Source organism: Mya arenaria, chromosome 8 (genome assembly GCF_026914265.1).
Source record: "Mya arenaria isolate MELC-2E11 chromosome 8, ASM2691426v1".
Taxonomy (NCBI): domain Eukaryota; kingdom Metazoa; phylum Mollusca; class Bivalvia; order Myida; family Myidae; genus Mya; species Mya arenaria.
The window spans coordinates 49,997,781-50,008,096 of NC_069129.1; positions in this window are offsets into that span (position 1 = coordinate 49,997,781).

Genomic DNA, 10,316 nt, shown 5'->3' on the forward strand with positions numbered 1-10,316 from the left:
TCTCATAACCATATACCCTTACTCTTCCATTCCCCATTTCCATCGCCCTTCTCACTCTCCCTTTCTTATTACCATATACCCTCACTCTCCCCCTCCCCATACACATCTCTCTTCTCACTCTCCCTTTCTCATACCCTTATACCCTCACTCTCCCAATCCCCATTTCCATTTCTTTTCTCAATCCCCCCTTTCTTATACTCATATACCCCCACTCTCCCACTCCCCATATCCATCTCTCTTCTCACTCTCCCTTTCTTATACCCATATACCCTCACTATCCCACTCTTTATATCCATCTCTATTCTCACTCTCCCTTTCTCATTACCATATATCCTCACTATCCCACTCCCCATATACATCTCTCTTCTCATCCCCCCCCCCTTTTTAATACCCATATACCCTCACTCTCCCACCCCCATAGCCATCTTTCTTCTCACTCTCCCTTTCTCATTACCATATACCCTCACTCTCCCACTCCCCATATACATCTCTCTTCTCACTCTCCCTTTCATTTTCCCATATACCCTCACTTTCCCACTCCCTATATCCATCTCTATTCTTACTCTCCCTTTCTCATTACCATATACCCTCACTCTCCCACTCCCCATAAACAACTCTCTTCTTGTCCCGCCCCTCTTTCTTATACCCATATACCCTCACTCTCCCACTCCCCATATACATCTCTCTTCTCACTCTCCCTTTTTCATAACCATAAACACTCACTCTCCCACTCTCCATATACATCTCCCTTCTCAATCTCACTTTCTCATAACCATATACCCTCACTTTCCCACTCCTCATATACATCTCCCTTCTCACTCTCCCTTTCTCATTACCATATATCCCCACTCTCCCACTCCCAATATACATCTCCCTTCTCACTCTCCCTTTCTCATACCCATATACCCTCACTCTCCCACTCCCCATTTCCATCACCCTTTTCACTCTCCCTTTCTCATAACCATATACCCTCACTCGCACACTCCCCATATCCATCTCTCTTCTGACTCTCCTTTTCTCATACCCATATACCCTCACTATCCCACTCCCTATATCCATTTTTCTTCTCACTCTCCTTTTCTCATAACTATATACCATCACTCTACCACTCCCCATAAATATCTCTCTTCTCACTCTCCCTTTTTCATACCCATATACCCTCACTCTCCCACTCCCCATTTCCATCGCCCTTTTCACTCTCCCTTTCTCATAACCATATACCCTCACTCTCACACTCCCCATATTCATCTCTCTTTTCACTATCCTTTTCTCATAACCATATACCCTCACTCTCACACTCCTCATATCCATCACTCTTCTCAGTCTCCTTTTCTCATACCCATATACCCTCACTATCCCACTCCCTATATCCATTTCTCTTCTCACTCTTCCTTTCTCATACCCATACTCTCTCACCTTCACGCTCCCTATATTTATATCTCTTCTCATTCTTCCTTTCTTATACCCATATACCCTCACTCATATTTATCACCTCTTAATTTCCCATCACTATATGTCCTCAATCTCCCATTCCCCATATCATTTTTCCCTCTCCCTTTCAAATATACATGTCACCTCTCACTTTCCCATATCCATGTCCCTCTCAGTTCCCATTCCCTATTAATCTCCCCTACTCCATTCCACTCTTCGGCATTTATTTCCCTATCTTTTCCCCTTCTTTCCCTTCTATCAATATCCCTCTACTTCCCAATTTCCCTTGTCAGCCAGCCCACCCCACAATATATTCTCCCATTTCCATATACTCTCGCTCTCCCTTTCTCTTTCCATCTCCCATATACATGTAACTGTCCCTTCTTCATCATTACTTTCCCTTTTCCTATCATCTTACCTCTCCATTCTGCCATTTCTAAATCCTTAAAGTTTCAACATCTTATCAAATAATATGGTGAACATAGACTCTGAATAAGAGGGAGTTGGCTGATATATTCTCGTTTGTATACTGTATTTAAATATGTGTGTTGCTATAAACGCTTTTCCAAGATGTATATTGTTCATCTTATGTACTTAAATAATAATACTTTAACCTTCTATTCGCCCTACCACCGTACGGATGGGATGCTGTTGTCCAAAATACTTGTTCACTCTCCAACACCGATAATCATTGGACATTTATTTCAGTCGGATTCAATACTCACCCATTCTTAAAAGAACAATATGGTCTTTAAATTGATTTTTTTAGAATTAGGAGTGTCCAATAAATTTCTTGAGCAAATGTACCGATACACCAATGTGTAAATAAGTTTATGGTAAAAATATCAACTGTGTTTATTTTTCGTACTTTGGCTATTCCTCAAACTGAATTTTTCCTCCATTTTCAACTGTTTCGGGAAATTGGATACAATTCTCCAAGCGTCGTTTCCGACTAAAGCGACTTGTTAACACATTTTATGGCTGCAACATTTTTTTCCCAAATTTTGTTGTTATTCAGTTACTTTGGTTTTGCTCCTATTTGCAACATAAATCATGAACTTGAAGTTATATTACGAACATCCAAAAGCAAAATCATTCAAAAAAGCATTTTCTTCACATTCAACACTTTTTTGCATATTACCCATAATAAAATCTGGATGAGCTCCTTTAAATACTGCATTGTGTCTGAAATATTTTGTTTGGGTTGCTATGCATGAAGTATAACAAACACAAAGATCATATAATTTATAGAATATTTTCAAAACAGCAAGTGAAAACAGGCAGAGTTACATATTGCGGGCTTAATGCCAGATCGTTGTAATTCAATATAGTAAAATCGAAGGCATTACAAGTCTAGTGCTAAGCCTTTGATGTACATCATGATAAGGGACTTGACAACACTGCAAACAACTAAATGTTGATCAGTATGCATTCATAATCAATAAATAATATATTAGTTACTAGATGATTATGTTACGTAGATAACTATAACAGTTTGTTGTCACTAAGTAAGAAGGTAAATAAGAAGAGTTTATGAGGTATAATGCAATAAGGCTTTAGGTATAGAGTTTTGTTCCCAGTGATTTTATTCGACTCGATTAGATTTTTGCACATTCGGTTTTCCAAGCCGAGATAAATCAAAATCGAAAACAACATTCAGGATCAAAATGCACTATTTATAACCCCTTTATTTTAAACATTACTGGATACACCACATGTTTTCATAATAAATGTCATTTTGCTGTCGCACTATTTTGTTTTCTAACTTCATTTTAACATCGCGCAACGATATCTGTTTTGATATGACGGCAGCAGAGTGTAATACGGCTGTATTGGACTGGAGTGGAATACTGTCTTCCGTATTTTGCGATATGTATTGCATGTGGATTTGTGATAGGTGTATACTAAAAATCAGTTATTCATTTCTTTAATTCGAAATATCAACAAAAACACAGGTCAAAAAAGATTATGTGATTATACGTCAGATGATTTAACAATGAAATAAAAAAATATTATTTGAAAAAAGAGTAATGTACCCTAACTTTATCGGATGGCAAATATATATTGACTTTTGTGTAAAGGACTCTGATACAGTTAGTTACGTTTTACTTGATAATACTATCAACATACAGAACATATAAATAATAATAATTAAGAGGTGGATATTCTCATTTTACTGACTACCATTAAAATAAGGAATGTAATGTATTAATGTTTAAATTATATTCAATGACAAAGAACAACTATTGCACACCGACAATGAGTGGGTCAACGACAAACAGCCTGTAGTTTATTGAAAGATTTCCACAATTATTTTAACCCTAAATAGGGAGTTGTACAATAAACATCATGAACTGTGATTAACAGTGAAATAATGAATCTAAGTGCCAATATCTTCAATGTGGCTAGAAATAATGATCCCATTTGTAAGTACAATAAATTTGAATAACCGAACATATACATGATATAAAAATAATGTTGTTCATTCTGAAATGCTGCATGGCACTTTTATAATGGCTTCACCAGGGAAATTGATGTTTGTTAGTGTTACATTATTTTTCAAATCAATAATGAAAATTGAAGATTTACAAATACACAGAAATATAATCTATACTTAACAGCGGCATGACTCCTGCAAGAAAAAAAGGTCTGTACTGCACATCCCAACATTTTTCAAATATGACATTCTTTGTGTCGAAATGGTAAGAAACAAAAATATTCAGTCAGTTATACCAATGGAAATGTGTTCTCCATCAGCACACTTATTTTCAAAAATGTGCGTGGATGGCTGTGGGTGTTGTAGGGGGACATGGCCTAATTTGGTGCCTGCACATTAAGTCTAGACCAGCTATGCCATTACTTAAACATACAATAATTTATGTACCTTTTGAATAAAGTTTGAGTGCCTTCATTTCGATACATGTAAAAAAAAAATATTTTGGATGTTATTTTCTTTAAATTTTAGAGTTCAAAATAAAACTAGCCAGATCAAAGCTAAGGTATAACTTTTTCATATATGTCATATATTATCTTTCAATATTGGCGTTGCATCAGTTAAATTAACTTCATAAAATTTCATGAAATGATTCACATACCTCATATGAATAGAAATGGGACAAAGAATACATGTCATCATGTGAAATTATGAAACATCAAAAAATATTCTAATCAAGATTCAAACTACATATAATTAAGTAAGATAACCTTTACTAATACAAGAATAAAATTGCTTAGTACTATAAATTTGTAAGCACTATTTATGTGTTAATTTCATCAAAATATACATATAAAATAATTATTAACAATCATAATACAGTTATCATTTCTTGCAGACACACTTTAATATAATATATGCATATGAATATGTACAATTCATTTTATGTTTTTCTTTGATTTAATGAAATTTAACTTTGGATTATATACTGTTAAAGTCACCATTTGAACATAATGTTAAGCTGTTTTATTGTAAAAAACAAACAAATTAAACACACATCGGTAACGAATTAACGTTATGATATCATTTTAACGCAAAACCTTATTCAGCTAAAACATGGCACGATTTACCAATTAAATATCGTTTTTAATGAATTAAAAGCATGATATAAAAAGAAAAAGAGAACTATGTTCAGAGTAAGATGTCACTATTATTCACCTTGTGAACAGCTTATATATATATACAGAAACATTTCACTTGTGGCAAAAGTGCATACAAGATAAGATATCGTGTAATTTTATGGCATTGTTCCATTTTAATGTTCTAATGAAAACCTCAGTTAAGCAGCATGTAAAGTTATACATTTGCAGGCAATTGTATAAAACTGGTTAATCCTTTAGTTTGGTTTAAGTTATCAGAAATAAGTATTGATTGGTCGATATTTTATTCAATAATTATTGACAACCAATTAAAATGCTTTTTGAGGAATTTATCCAAAAGATAACCACCGGGTATCTTATCCATTTTTATACAATTGGCTGCTAGGGATTTGTGTTTGGCTGCAGGTAATTAAAATCTATATGAACATCAAACGTTTCAATAGGCTTTGAAGTTAACATATATACTACAGCCATGACTTTGATATGGTGCTTTTAATTGAATCCTGTTGAAAAGAGAGTGATTTGGATAAAAGCTTACATAATATTAACAGCATTTGTTTCTTCTAATATTTTTTTAAGAAAATTGAGCATTGATTCATCAAAAATTACATGTAGAAACTATACATATAAACAGCATTTCTATGAAATGTCTACATTTAAAAGAACAAGTACACTTTATAAATAAATAACCACAAATATAAAGTCATAAATAACACCTATGGAATATAACATGAAATTACTTCAGCTGAAGTTATTAATATAATTGAAAACATAGATATGATAAAGTATCCAACAATTATTTAAAGAAAAATAACATTCAATAACTTAAAATTGTCCTGATCTTTTTATGGGGTGCAAATCCATTTGAAATTTGGAATGACATACTGGCAAAAGAACATGAATGTACCCTGTATATGTTTTCAAAATTTACGTGATTAAGGAAATGTTAACATGAATTCCATTTCACACATTTAACACAACAAGTTTTTGTTCCAACAGAATTCATTGAGATATTATAAATAAAGAAGTTTCCTAACATACACTTTTTTCTCCTCTTTTTCCCAAATTTGACCCAAATAGAGCCTTTTTATTATCATGTGATCTTTCTTATCCATTTAAAATCCCTTCAAATTGTTACATAAAACCACAAAATATCACAATAATAAAGGATCGTTAGATCAGACAAACTTAGTGTCAGTTTTTTATTCAAGACTGCCCCTGTTCACATGCTTCATTTAAATATCTTTTGAACATTTTATGAGCTCTGACCAGGATTATAATGCTAACACCGACTCCCACACCAAGGCAGTCACAATACGTTGTCACTATTTCCACAAAAACCCAGACCAGCATAAAAATGGAACAACATAAAATCATTTTTAAAATACCAAATTGCTTTTCATACAAAAGTAAATCTGCCTACCTGCCCCCATTTTCAAAAATCTTAATGAGAATCAGAGAACTATATTCCTCAGACATTAATACATTAGTGTTCTATCATCAAACAAAGAAGTAGGATTCTTCCTCCGTGTTTCTCTGTTTCCTTCGCCTGTCTAAAACGTTCTGTATACGTTTTCTAATCTCTGAAACTATCAGCACTGAGGATGACAGTGCGAGTAAAAATATGATATCTGAAAATGAAAAAAATAAAATAAATCCATGTCCAATTTACATGTGATAATACGCATGTACATACATCTATATTTATTTTTGTTTGTTTTTCATCAAATGCCAAGGGGTTTTGATTCACATCATAACAGCATGATGTTGCTAATGATGATGTTACTAGTTTTACGAGACCATGTGCATTACTGCTGGGCAAATAATTAAAACTCTTTTTATTTAAAAAAGTGTACTTAAATACGCAAGAATTTTATTTTTCTTAAATAACTTGTGTACCTTTTATTTAGTTATATTGATGATATAGCTGGCTCATTAACAATACATTGAATTAAACCTTTTTTCATGTGTAGTTATCAAAATATAAAATACCAACAATGGAGTTACAATCCAGAAGTTAATCCACCGACATTCTTTTTTCAGTCAAACAAGGACATAACTCAATAATTATTAAAACCAGAATTGTGGTCCTCGTTTTAAGCATGTCAGCTCAAGATACAAGTCTCATTTGAATATGTTTAATCTTTTTGTACAAATTATTGCACAACGACGATAACAATGACACTATCACAACTCCAATACTGTTTTCATCAAAGATAGGCGAGCTAAAAACAATAAGAAAGGTCCCAAAACAGTACTTCAAAATATTACAGCATATAGCCCTTACCTGAGAAGAAGAGTGCCTCTGTTTGGAATGTTTTCTGAAGTGGCGGGAAATATATACCGAGCAGTTGACCAATCAGAGAGCCACCTACTGCTATCAGGAACATCCGATTGGTGAACAGCCCTAGCTCAAATACGGATTATCCTCGAAACAGTTAGATCACAATTATGCTCTCAATACAAACAAATTCAGTTAAATAAAGTTAACAACATTGTTAACGTCATCGTTGTTACCTTTCAAATCTGTATTGTTCTAGAAGTTTAAAGCGACACTCTTCTTCAAAATCAATACATATACATGTAAAACAATCATAACTTTTGAGTGATACACCCTCAACTTCTTACTCATTAATGCGTTTATGGAAAATTAGTACTATAAACAATATTATTACTGTGAAATAAATAGCTGAAATGCAAAAATATTAAATGATTGGTGAATGTTAAAAGGTTTACTGCGATTCAGAATGGTCTCATAAGATAGCAATACTATGCTTTCTGCACATTTTTTTTAAATTAAACTCGGTATACTTCATAAGAACCATTATTTTTGACATGTGGTCATCTTTTTTGGTATATTTACACAATTGTATCAAATGTGTTAAATCTTATTTGGGAGTAAGAGTGCATCTTTAAAGAATACGCTTACCACCTGCAGTATTACTAATTAGATTTAAGACAACTTTTTGGTACATGTTTTATTTGAATATATGAGCACATCATAAAACATTTCATCCTTAATTAAATTTAATGTATTGTTGTTTATCAAGCGTTAACTTTAACAACGTTCTGACCAATCGGCCTAATATATGTTTACACGTAAATAGGAACTATTTTGAATTCTTTTACAGCTGTAATGTTTGAAAGGCATTACATCAGATGGAAAAGATTTTAAAACATTTTTGAGCACATAATATTTAAGGGTTATTCAGATTGAGCATACGATCCATCCGAAGAAGGAACTTTCAAATTTGACATTCCCATTTAAAACCTTGTTTAAGAATTGGCCAATTTAATTCTATAGCAACCACCTTCCCCAAATAAATTGTATTTATTTTGCCTTTCTGGAATGGGTATTTTTAAATGAAATAGTTCGAATTGGTCTATCTTTTACATAAAACAAGAACAGAACATTGACGCCAGTATCTGAGATATATAACTGAGTGCGTTAAACATGTCAAACAGTACAAAACATGTAAAGGTCAAAGTCGTATCTCGTGGCGTTATCTTGTTGTCGTTCATCTGTAAAACATTAATTATCCATTTATGTGTACCTTTTCTCGTATCATGATTATGTATACATTATCTAGTTTTACTTAATTGATAAGGCATTTTCAATCTATAAATTGTGCATCATATGTTGAGCAATGGAATTTTAAAATTAATTTTGGCAGAAACATTTAATTAGGATGATAAACCTTTCCGAAAATTCATTTAGCATGTTATAATAGAAATGGATTTTCAATACAAATATTAGTAGAGAGGTAAATGATAAAGGCGCCATTTCATCAGAATATGTACCTTTAACACGATCAGTGAGAAGGGTTTGTATAAATTGATGTAAATCGACATGTTATTCTAAGACTACAAGAGCGCTGCGAGTGAATGCCAACAGCTGTCTTTTTACTTTTCACTACGTCTTACAAGGAGCCTCAACAACTATTACAGCCAGTGTTAAGGAACTTGCTGAATATATGTGTTTCGAGTTTTGCAGCATGTGTACCATGTTTAATAATAATATGAATATCTTGGTTTTTGAGTAATGGCCGAGTTGAAAGTTTCTGCTGAACCTAGTTAGCGACAACACCAAGACAATACTTCATTTATTTTCTTTAAAAAAATAGACAAGCTAATTAAACATTACAAAAACATGAGGCGTAAAGGGGAAAATCATTGTTTCATTAAAGCCCATCACAAATTATAAGGACGGAAATCGCTATACATTGAAAACATCCATTTATGCAATTATTTTTTCTACAATGAGCAAAACTTCACAAGCTTTTCCAGAGTATTTGTAAAATCCTAACGTTATGGAACCTAAAACATGTTCTAGTTTCTGTAAAATATTTCATTGCTCTCTTCTACCGCACTCTTGCAAAATAGAAAATATTCATTTAAATCAAATAAAATAGAACTTGCACTTTTCCAGTACATACACATGAAGGTACATAAAAAAATGGCATGCATTTCATGTTAAAAAGAACATCAGAAGAGCATATGTACAAAACACTCTTACAGCTCAATAATGTAAATAACAATTGAATACACCTAAATTTTGTTTTCATTGCTTCTGATGTAATGTTTACTTTCAAACCAGCATATTTTATCACTAAATCACTAACATGAATGTAGACAACACAATAGAAGGTGATAGAGGTCAAGTAGTTGTGGTCTACCGCCTCTCACCCAAGTGGTCACTGGATAGCTCCTCTAGGACCACGATGTCTTGGCCTCTCAAAAAGGACAACTGCATCCATTCCTCTAAAATTGGATAAGATATACACAGGTTATATCTTGGATGGATTGATAATTTAAGCAATTTGATTGGCCAACAGTAATTATTGGAGAATTATTGACCATTTTGGCTTAAACCAAACAAAAACTTTATACAACTGTTATACAATTGGCTGAAGTATGAGGAGTTAGTGGCCATCTTCTCTGGTTCTTTAAATGAACAAATAACTTATTTGTAGTGACCTATATGAGATGGTAGGAAGGACTGTCCCTTAAACACCTAAAAGGTTGTAACCCTCCTACTCCATTCTAGGGAGTACAAAACCGAACTGAAAGTTGGGAGTGATTTTAACAAGTTAATGGGGGTATCCCAGAGTATAGTGGGTACCTGACTCAGTCGGAAAACGGGATTTGTATAGAGTTTTAACCACTTTTGCGAGTGCTTTTAAAGAACAAACAAGTTCAACCAGAGTGTTGACCAATATGAGGTAATAGGCCGGCAGGTTCATTTCTAAACATCCTAGAGGGTAATCAGCCTACTTACACCTTTTGAGAAG